Here is an 11,494-nt window from a genome sequence, read left to right on the forward strand (position 1 = left end):
CCTTAACTGTAAGACATGTCGCTTTCATGTTCACAAATTGTATCGGTGTCATGAATACCTATCTGGAACTCACCCTTTGAGTCGACAAATTTTGTCGGTTCGGAGTAATCCCTACGAAACAAACAAAAACTTGGTTATCGTTCCAACACCTTAACCGTAATAGGTAGAAAAAAAACGAAGGGTGAAATTTGTTCAGGACTAGACGCTGGTTCTTCGTTACATTTGAATACAAAAGATTCAACGACTCATTGGTATGGTTATGCCCTATGAAATTAACCTGTGTCGGTTGGCCACCAAAACTCAGAAACCGTAAGTCGTAGACACCTAGGATCTTCACCATTCATCATTAATTCATTTGATTTTGAAAAATACCTCAAGGTCAAATTTGTATGTTGACCTTGACCTTTGATCTAGCACCTTGTTATGGGATAATCTCAGCAACCTTAATACTTACAGAAATGTTGAATAGTGGAAAATGTATGGGTCATTTATGCGCAACTTTGTTATATTTTGACTGAAGATATTTAACCTTTCTCTAAGGGTCATAACCCCTGTTTTCGGTTTCTGAAAAGACAAAATCAGCTTTTACTATATAACCAAAGGTCCTAGACCCATGGGGGTCTTCAGCAATGACATAGGGGACTAATTACCTTGACAAATCAATAGGTCAAAGGTCAAGGTTATGTCCCGGATAGCGAATGATGTGTTTTTTTTACCTTATTTATGGTATTTTTTAAAGTGTTTTAAAGGATTTTAAGGTTGACTTTGACCTGTGACCTTTCAACTTTTTGGTCGATATCTCAAAAACGGTTAATCTTACAGAAATAGTAAACACTGAAAAATGTTTAGGTCACTCTGGCACAACTTTTTTTTACATTTTGACCGAAGAGATTTGACAGATTCTTCAGGAGCATAATCCCCGTTGACGGTTCTGAAAAGGTAAAATTAGCTTTACCTCTTGAACCAAAGGTCTTAGATCCATGGGGTCTTTTGCAATGACATTGTGGACTGATGATCTTTACAAAGGTCACAAGGTCAAAATGCAAGGTCATCTCCTTAAATCCGAATTTGTTGATTTTTATCATATTTTAACAGTTTTTTGTGTGTTTAAGAACTTTTCAATACGTTATATCTCTATTGGAAAATGTATTTTACATTTCAAAAGGAAAGACCTCCTAATTGTTCAAGAACAATTGACATATTAATTCTAAATATTTCTTTTATTAGTGTTTGTACATATTATATTAACCTTTACTATAATAAATCTAATTGACCGTTATAAATTCAATCATCTTTTTTAAGTATATTTAGCAATGAATTTAATCAATTCTTTACAACTTAAATTCAAAGTCACTGTAAAATATTCGTAAAATATGGATTGTCCGTTTTACCAAAAATAAAGTAAAATTTATTTCCTCACAATTTCTTTTCAAGTGTACTTTGTTTTGTTTTCGGTTTCATTTTTAACAAATTATGCAGAATTATGTCTCAACATTCTAATTTGTAGCGAAAGGTACGATTGATATGGATATACATATCATTATAACATTTAACTTATAATATTCTCTTGGTATTTTTAATAAAACAACACTCATTCAACATACCAGGTTTATAATGTTGTAAACCTTGCGCACTTTTCATCTACACTCACTCGTCAATAAAGCTTGTATTTAAAAGTACGAAGTTCAACATTTTGTGGGGCATCCGTGTACTGGGAACACATTCTTGTTTATCATTGTCATTATTATGTTGATTAACTTATAAAACATAATTTAAGTAATCAATCTACGACAACATTTACATTTTACGTCATAACATTGTACTTTACTAGACATTAATTAAACGTCATTCTTGTTTTCTGTGAAACAGCGTATTTGTTATTGTTTTCATAAAATTGCATATAATTTCTTTGAATTAATAATTATTTTTGATAGTGTTTTATGTATGATTGACAGGTGAGATTTTTCGGCTCTACAACAAACTTCAACATACTTTTATACAAACAGACAATGTAATAAAATGCTTCTTTTAAAGGTCTGACTGAAGATTTAGAATGATAAGTCTTACTGTTACGTTGTGATATTTTGCTTTAGATGATAAAATCATGATCAATAATACAGCAATAAGTTATCTTTTTCTATACTTTGATATTTAATTTCACACGGGGAAATCTATGCAAACGTATAACGAAAATAGAGACAATATTTGGTTCCTTTTTATAGTTGTACATTTTCAAACGTTGATATTTCTTTAATCCCTTCTCGCTGAATCGAATTTACCAAATTGTTCTATAGAAACAAAAAAGAAGATGTGGTATTATTGCCAATGAGAAAACTACCCAAGAGACCATGTGAAACAGAAAGTAACAGATATAGGTCACCATACGACCTTCAACAATGAGGAAAGAATATACCGCATAGTCAGGGCCCTGCAATGACAAATATAAAACAATTCAAACGAGAAATCTAACGGCCTAATTTATGTTCCAAAAAAATAATATATTATGTAACACAATAACAAACGACAACCACTGAATTACAGCCTCCTGACTTGGGACAGCCACATACATACACTATTAAACATTGTAGCGGGATTCCAATACTCAAATAACCTGAGACAGTCGTGAAACAGTACAACATAAGAACGAAATATAAAAATCAGTTGATAAAGGCTCAACTCATCTGATGGATACAAATAGGAATACATCTAACATCAACACAAAGTGTTTATATGCCCGTTTCCGTTTGGACTTTTCAGATTACAATGTACGTAATCTATATAAATATCAGTTATAATTTGAAATGATATTAAGAGACTTCGTTATCACGTTATTTAAATGAAGGCGACATAGAATCAAATTTATAACAGTGTGGTCGACGGTAAAACAAATTGTTATTAATTGAACTGAAAAGATTACCTATAACTTGTTTGTCATTGGCGATGATTTTAAGCTCACTCAATCTACCAGAGGCCTTCCAGAGGGGATTTGAATAATCACTTGTTAAACGTTTCGATACATAAAATTAAACTTTCTTTATACAAAGCTTTAAAGGAATCTGTTTTGAATAATTTTAAAAACATCACATACAACAGTTTCATGTTTAAGTAAATAATGTTTTTAGTTGATACCATTAAATAATATTAAATACGAAAACATCCGCAGGTTGCCTTGGGCCTGTTTTCTGTTCTCGTTTTTTCTGGTTGTTGTCTCTTTGACACATTCCCTGTTTCAATCCTCAATTTTATTAAAACTGCATATAAAAAAAAACAATATGTGGTGTGATAGACACCCAGACAAATCATTTCAAGGGACCAACAGACGATAGCAACTATAGGTCACCGTGTGACCTTCAAAAATAAGAAAAACACATACTGCATAGTATGAAAGCTTTAAAATGTCTTTGCATGGAAAACACGAAAGATGAGTGGATGATAACAGAGAGAGAAAAAAAAACATGGAACCCGCAAGGACAAATGATCCGCAATATAACTAAGGTCAACTCGCTAAAATGAATGAAAGACCTTTCGAATGTAAGTCCTTATCTATGGCAAGGACGTATGTTTAAAAAAAGGGATTTTTTTTTTTTTAAATTATATAAATATAAGACTTGGTTTTAAATTGTAAGTGAGGTGAAAAAGTCGATAATAAATATTCTAATGCAATTAGTTCGTATCAATGGTTCTGATTGGATGACAGTTAGCGTAAAATTCTCTATCTCCTTGTCTGTAACTAAGGTAGCCGACATTTTGAATACACCTTATCGCTATTTAGTCTATTCCGGGAAAAACAGTCATTTATACAACTTCCTGTTTTGGGTCCCCGGCCGGAAAATGGAGGTCATCAGTAGTGAGCTGAGGGAGAAAAAACTTTAGAAAGTGATCATAAAGAAACTTTGATATAGTATGATCCACTTTTTTCGAAATTAAAATTAAAGTAAAAAAATATTTTGTTTGAAGTATTTACGGTAGTTTAAACAGGTCTCATTAAAAAGTATCATGCATGGTGCATTGTTTAAACAGGGTCCAAGATAACTTCAAATGGATGAAAAAGTTGTGTAATTTTAGAACTTATCCGGAATGGAATAAATAGCGATTAGGTGTATTGCTGAATGTATTGACATGTAATTTCTACAATAATAAAGCCATAAAACTCACATGTTACACCTAAAAATCCTCTTTTTATCAAATTTTATTACATTCTGAAGCGGCACAGAAGCCAGAAAACGCCCGGTGTTTATGTTTGACGCCGGAAGCATACCTATGACGTCACCTAGTGTAGGGACCAAAGAAGATAACATATTATTCAAGGAATTTTCTTTAATGAAGATTTTACACTGAAATAATGATTGAAATTTGATTATGAAGTTGTTTTGCATTATAATAGAGATAACTGTATTGTATTTGAAGCTTTTCGGACGTCCATCGGTAGTTTTACTGTCGCAAATACCCGTTTACCTGTTTCCGCTACGCGTCGCCAGGTAAACTAAATTTGCGACAGTAAAACTACCGATGGACGTCCTTAAAGCTTCAATTACAATACAGTTATCTCTTAAATCACTCCAAGAAAGACGACAAATCCATAAAAAAAGATGATTATGCAAACTGCAGTGCACAGTATAATATATTCATATTTTATTTGCGGTATATAGGAACTTGAACTGTTCTGTTCACTACTATACGTGTGAAAAACCCTTGGCGAAATCAACGTATTCATTTTGGTCTTTTGTGGAGGTTTGTCTCATTGGCAATCATACCTCTTTTTCTTTTTTTTATATCAACTTATATATTTTTTTAAACCGACCCAATTTACATACACATGTATATGAAATAACGTAAATGCAAATTTCACAAAGCTTGATCCAAATAGCTTTTTTACTGTCCAATAACTTACAAGTACGAAAAAGACAGTCCTGGCAGAAGTATATTTTCTATGATTTTGTCTATATGTTTTGATTATGCACAACTTTTGAAAGTTGATCATGCATTCGTTCTAAAATAAAATTTCATCCCTGATAAAAGTTAAAAAGATGACATAATTCAACAACCGCAATTGATAAATCCCTATAACATCCGAAAAAAAGATAATTATCAACATTTGCATTGTAACTTTTAAAGCCATTTAAATAATTTTTTTCTGAAAGTACGTGCAATGTCATTTAAAATTGATTGTCAAAACATAACAAAAACACAAGTAAAGGTTTTTTTCAGTTTTTAATATTATAAATCAAAACGTAAAGGTTATTCCTGATTAGTTGTTCAAATTGTTTTATTTAGGCGTGGAGTACCTTTGGTGACCCCACAGTTTGAATGTCTATCGTAAGAACGTCGTGGTCTGTGGTCGTTACAGACAAACGTTCACCCAATCTGTCCCAGTCTATGGATGAATTTAATGCGTCAATCAATGGCCACAGCTACACTGTTATGAATTTCATTCTATTTGTTTAATTTTATAGTGATTAAGATCATAACACAATGTTGAATGTTGTACCCCAATTTTGACATTTGTACCAATTATGTCCGTTTGTTTTGTTCACACATTTTTGTCGATATAATGAAATATAATGCCACTGTCGTACAAGTGAGAGGTTTAGCTAGCTATAAAACCAGGTTTAATCCATTATTTTCTTTGTAAAGAAATGCCTGTATCAAGTCAGGAATATGACAGTTGTTATCCATTCGTTTGATGTGTTTGAGCTTTTGATTTTGACATATAATCATAGGGGAGTATTGGGATCCCGCTACACGTTTTGAATTTTTCTTTCAATTTAAATCAGTATGTTTTTCATCATTAGACGGATAAGTATTTTGAATTGGTCTTATCTGAGTATTTTTGTCAATGATTCACCTGACAGACTAACTTATTATTTGGCATTTTTTTTTTAGAAAAGCCGTAACTTACTTTTCTATCTAAATATAAGAAAGGTTTGTATGATTGCCAAATAAGACAACTATCATCCCCCAGACAACATATGACGCGAACGTTAGACACAAATATGTATGTGTTTACTGTATTTCAAAAATTATTTAATTTGATAATTTCGATTGCAAATTATTATACAAATTCGACCGCCTTATTTGAATTATTTCTTTATCTATTTACATCTATAATCAGTAGTGTACAAGTCCGTCGTCCTCTTAAAAATGTCCTGGACGGATATAAAAGGTCGATACAGCTATAGTTAAAATACTTTTGTTGACCAAATTGTTTCCGTTTGCTCTTTGTTTTCAATTAGTCATTAAGAGACGACATCAAAAGTTCAATATAGGATGAAAAACTTAATTCATATAATTTTTCCTTTCAGATTTACTATATTTATAACGTTTTAAAAATAATAGACAAAACTTTCTCTTTATCCCTATGTTCTATTCTTAGCAATGATACATTTGTAGACATGTAGGTTGGTATACAGGGTTATCTGATACATTTTGTTAACTAGATACCTTAATGATGAGTGTGAGCATCACCGGTAAGTCGTAAGTAGAGGAAAAGCACATCGTGCGTACAAAAAATTAAGCCTTATATCTTTTATGAGTTTTTTTTATTATTAATACACATACAAATCAAACATACATATAACGTACGGAAACATAATGAATATACTTATTTTTGTACATTGAAACCAGAAAATATATAAAACAAAATATCACACATTTCTTTACATTAGTTTTTTTCAAAGCATTATTTATCTTAATACACATAATCAAACACATTTATATTTAACTTCTAAATATTTGTAGGTTTCATAGCAGGGATCACCAAACTGTCCATTATCAGCCTTTACTCGACATATTCTTTTACCATTACACATTGCTTTTACTTTTTTGTCAGAAGTTGATGATCTGCAATTAGTTGTACGTATAGGTAAATGTGGATGAGGGCATATGCTTCTATCAGCGGTCCGTCCATATATTGCACTTGAGACTTTAATCTTAGAAGGATATGAACATTTTATGTATGCTAATTTACCTTCACAAGCAATGACATCGGCAGAGACTGAAATATAAAACAAATGCATTCATCATATTGCAATGACATAATGATTATAATAAAAAGAAACATCGGATATCGTCAAAACAATCTATTTATGACGCATGGCTTATTACAAAAGATTAATGTAAACCAATTTTTCAATGGCTCATATAAAGAGAAATCCATGATGTTGAAAATCTAACTTTTAAATTTCATGCTTCTGAAGCGCTTCTCTGGATTTCCCTTCATCATGAATAAAAACCTATATATTCAAATAGTTTGTAAAAGAGGAAGATACCAGAGGGACAGTCAAACTCATAAATCGAAAATAAACTGACAACGTCATGGCTTAAAATGAAAAAAGATAAACAGACAAACAATAGTACACATAACACAACATAGTAGTAAACTTACCATTTGCAATAATCACTCCTAAGATCAAAAGTCCTTGAAGAGTTATAATGGCCATCGTTATTAACAATCTACAATACAGATCATATATATTTGAATATACCAAATAAGTTTTCTATTACTCAAATTATCACTTAAGGCTTTTTTTTATAGTATTTTGCATTGGTAGTAAACGTATGTATCAATATATATGTGTGAAAACCAATCCTGCTGGACTGCCTGTTTACTAAAGTAACATACATGTAGCAGATAAGAACCAAGTGGTTTATTCTTTGTATAAAATACGAAATTTTCAAATTATCTAATCTAAACTTACACGTTTTATACGGTATCAAACAACAAACAACTTGCGCTTGGTGGCATGTCTCTACAGAAATTGCCAAGATTTAAATCTTACATATCTTGTATTTGTATTTTTATTTAGTGATGAAAATGTTTACTTTTATACTGCCAAAATCTGCTATGATATTTTACTGAAAAGAAAATGTTTATTATATTCTTAAAATTTGTATACTCTTAATTTGTTTTATGTTTTATATTTTATGTGTGTATATATATGTCGTGTTATTACTTGTACAAACATTTTATACATGTAATTACTTGTATGAAGCCATCATACAAGTTATTACTTGTACAAATACAATTGTACAAGTAATTACTTGTACAATTTTTACTGAGAAAAAGATAAAAACTTGTACAAATCATTATATTTGAAATCGTTTCACTTTAAACAAATGATTTATTACTCAGACTTAAAGGTATAAACCTTTAATACCAATATATGATATTACATTTGCAACTTTTTATCATGGTTTATTTTTGAAAACAACTTGTAGAAGGTTTTTTTTGGTTTTTTTTTTTCTTTTAACGACTTTGTCACTTTGCACTAGTAGTCACTATTTAAGTGACAACTAGCTGTTAAGCTTAATTTGTTCAATGTCTAATGCTAGGTTATGTTGTTACTCTGCGTTTGTCGTGTGTCTTAATTTTTCTAACATTTCAAAGATAGTACTAATATAAAACAGATGATGTGATATAATTGCCAATGAGATAACTCTCCACAAGAGCCCAAATGACACAAAATTAAAAAAAAACCACGGCCTTCAACAACGAACAAAGCCCATACCGCATAGTCAGCTTTAAAAGGTCCCGAAATGGCAAATGTAAAACAATTCAAACGAGAAAACTCTATAACGGCCTTATTTATCTACAAAAATGAACGAAAAAAATATGTAACACATCGACAAGCGACAATCATTGAATGACAGGCTCCTGACTTGGGACCGGTATATACATAATGTGGCAGGGTTAGACATGTTAGCAGGATCCCAACCCTCCCCTTTCCTGGGCAAGTGGTGTAACATTACAACATAAGAACGAACTATCAAAATCAGTTGAAAAAGGGTTAATTCATCAGAGGATACAATAAGAAATACTACACATAGTGAACGTGGCCAGGTGCTTGTATATCCCATACAACAACCAAAAAAACACAACATTAATTACAAAATACACAATTGAAAAAAAAAGAAAAGAAAAAAAATACAATATGATTTCAAAAATACATACACTGTATTATAAGAAAAAATTAAGAAACACAAAATAATTCGAGAAAACAGAATAAAAGAAAACCATACCCGAAAATTGACAAAACAATCCCGACTTACTAACTCACAGAAAGGAGTTTTTCAATATCTGTAACAAAGTAGAAGCATATACAACTCAAAGATATTGTGTTGCACAAGTTATTATCTTTTTCTCACAAGTAATTACAGGTAATAACTTGTATAATGGCATCATACAAGTAATTACTCATACAAAGTATTTGTACAAGTAATAACCTGTACAAAATAATCAAATGTACACGACATATAAATGTAACTATATATACCATTTTTTATAGTCTCTCATAACTTTTTTTAGAGTGGCTCTTGTTTTGTATTGGAAATTGTAATATTATGTAAATGTTTGATAAGAGGTGAGACTCAAATAATTTATTGTCTTGTCTTGTCTATCTATATATTTGAAAATATACTTTAAACTTAGGGATTCTGCATATGTGATGGTCAATCAGAGTATTTGGACAATAAGAGTATGGTCATTACCATAGTTTTGTGAAATCTTTGCATCATGCATTAGATATTACGCATTTTTCGTTTCACGTATCATTTGCATTGAATGTTTTTCATTTTCAAATCACATTTACTATTAAGCGCGAAGGTTTTTATTATTTAACATTATATTTGAAAAAAAACAGCAAAACGTTCGTATACTTATAAGTACATATAATCGGGAAAAAATATTTGACATTATATATAACACTTCATCCTAAAGGTACAGAAAAACTTTAAGAACAAAACTTAAGCATCCAAGAAAAGCATTAATGTGGGCCTGGTCAGAGAGGAATACTTGTATACAAGAAGGTGGTAAAAGTTATAAACAAAATAGGTCATACGCATGGGTACATTTAAATCAGTACGATTTTATTCTTAGACTAATAGTTATATAAAGTGAACCCTTGATGATTTGGGATCACTGTAGAAGTCCTGTGCAAAGATTCGTTAGATTTAAAAAATAAATAAATAATAAAAACGAAATAGGGGAGCAAATTCTGCCTTTTGCACAGATTATAAATACATGTTAAGTACTACCAAACTTCCGCGAACCAGTCTACGAGATATATAAAAAATCTAATATATTAATTTTTTTGCTCAATCATTTATGAAAATGAAATAATAATTCGCTTTTAGCAGTCCGTATGCTTTAATTTTGTCAAAATTAGCTTAAAAAAACATTGATTATGAATTATTCACTTGCATGTGAATAATACGACCTTATTGAATCCGTATTCATGTGAACTTCAATTTAACCGCTTAGCTTGAGATGGATAACACGTGAATTGTATGCGTAAAGTTATTTAAAGAAAAAGAATGTCAACATTGAAAGTGAAACAAAGGTAAATCATTTGATAGACTGATACGATCCACATAAAATCATTCTTTTAATACACAGGTAAAAAAACAATAATAAACATTTATTTTTCATCTATATTATGAAATTAATTAGACCTAAAATAATCCAACAACACGAGTTTCTTAATCTATGTATATCTATATTTATATTTACATCGCTTATATGGTCATCGGATGACTTTAGAAGTAAACTTGATAATTAGTTAGATGGCGTCTGGACTAAAATACACACGAAATGAAGCTACGTATTTGCATGCCCGTGACCTGTTAAATTGATTATTTTAGACTTTTAATAGTTTGGATAAATGTTTTACATTGTTATTAACTAAATATGAGAATTTGATTAAAATCGGTGAACATGAATTTGACAGCTAGTGCCCCTTTAAATGCAAGGAAATGGTATGTTAAAACTTTTAACACAAGCTAGGCAAGTTACATTAAATTTGAATTTTATTCTTTTATTTAACTTATAACTACCATAGTAGTTCCTTTGAAGCCAACGAATGATTTGTATCTGTACGAAATTTACACCTATTAATGCCATTGTAAAAATCATGAGATGAAACATTCAAACCGAACGTTTATTTTCTCATATTAGTCTTATTGGTTAGATCTTGTATTATAATTCGATTGACGTTTTAATATTCAAATTTTCTTGACGCAAATTCAATATAGTAAACTTTTAATCTCTTAAAATTTTTAAAACAAGATTTTACATGAAACTCATTTAATCATCATGTAATGAAACATGTGTAGAATTTGACTGTGCATTTTATCAATTTAAAAAATAAAAATTGACTATAAAAAAAAAGACAAGTTACCTTGTATTGGTTAACTCCAGTAAATGTATACAATACAAGATTGATACATATTATATATAGTGACCTGTCAGAATAACGCTATGACGATTTTGTGTTTTTTTCAGGAGGTGTGACCTACAATGTACCTTATTTTTTTTAATTTATTGACGGATGTTACAAGGCAAGGTTACTGGACAAATTATTTCTAGGAATTGCCATAGGTTTGCGCTGTAAACAAAATGATTTAAGGAGTCGTTTAGATTTAAAACAGTATCGTTCCACTCCATATCCTTTTCATAAACAAAGTCACAATCATCGGTCTTTTGATAATGTAGTCGCTG

At 30.6% G+C, this 11,494-nt stretch overlaps 1 long non-coding RNA gene across 1 annotated transcript; it reads right to left on the minus strand.

The window, feature by feature from the left end:
• Positions 1-6,522: 6,522 nt before the first annotated feature.
• Positions 6,523-11,256, minus strand: LOC139519136 (uncharacterized). Its single transcript, XR_011663525.1, has 3 exons — positions 11,175-11,256; positions 7,385-7,452; positions 6,523-6,994 (listed from the first exon to the last, which is right to left on the minus strand). It is a non-coding gene; the product is annotated as an uncharacterized lncRNA (long non-coding RNA).
• Positions 11,257-11,494: the final 238 nt, after the last annotated feature.

This window comes from Mytilus edulis, chromosome 1, assembly GCF_963676685.1.
Source record: "Mytilus edulis chromosome 1, xbMytEdul2.2, whole genome shotgun sequence".
Lineage (NCBI taxonomy): Eukaryota > Metazoa > Mollusca > Bivalvia > Mytilida > Mytilidae > Mytilus > Mytilus edulis.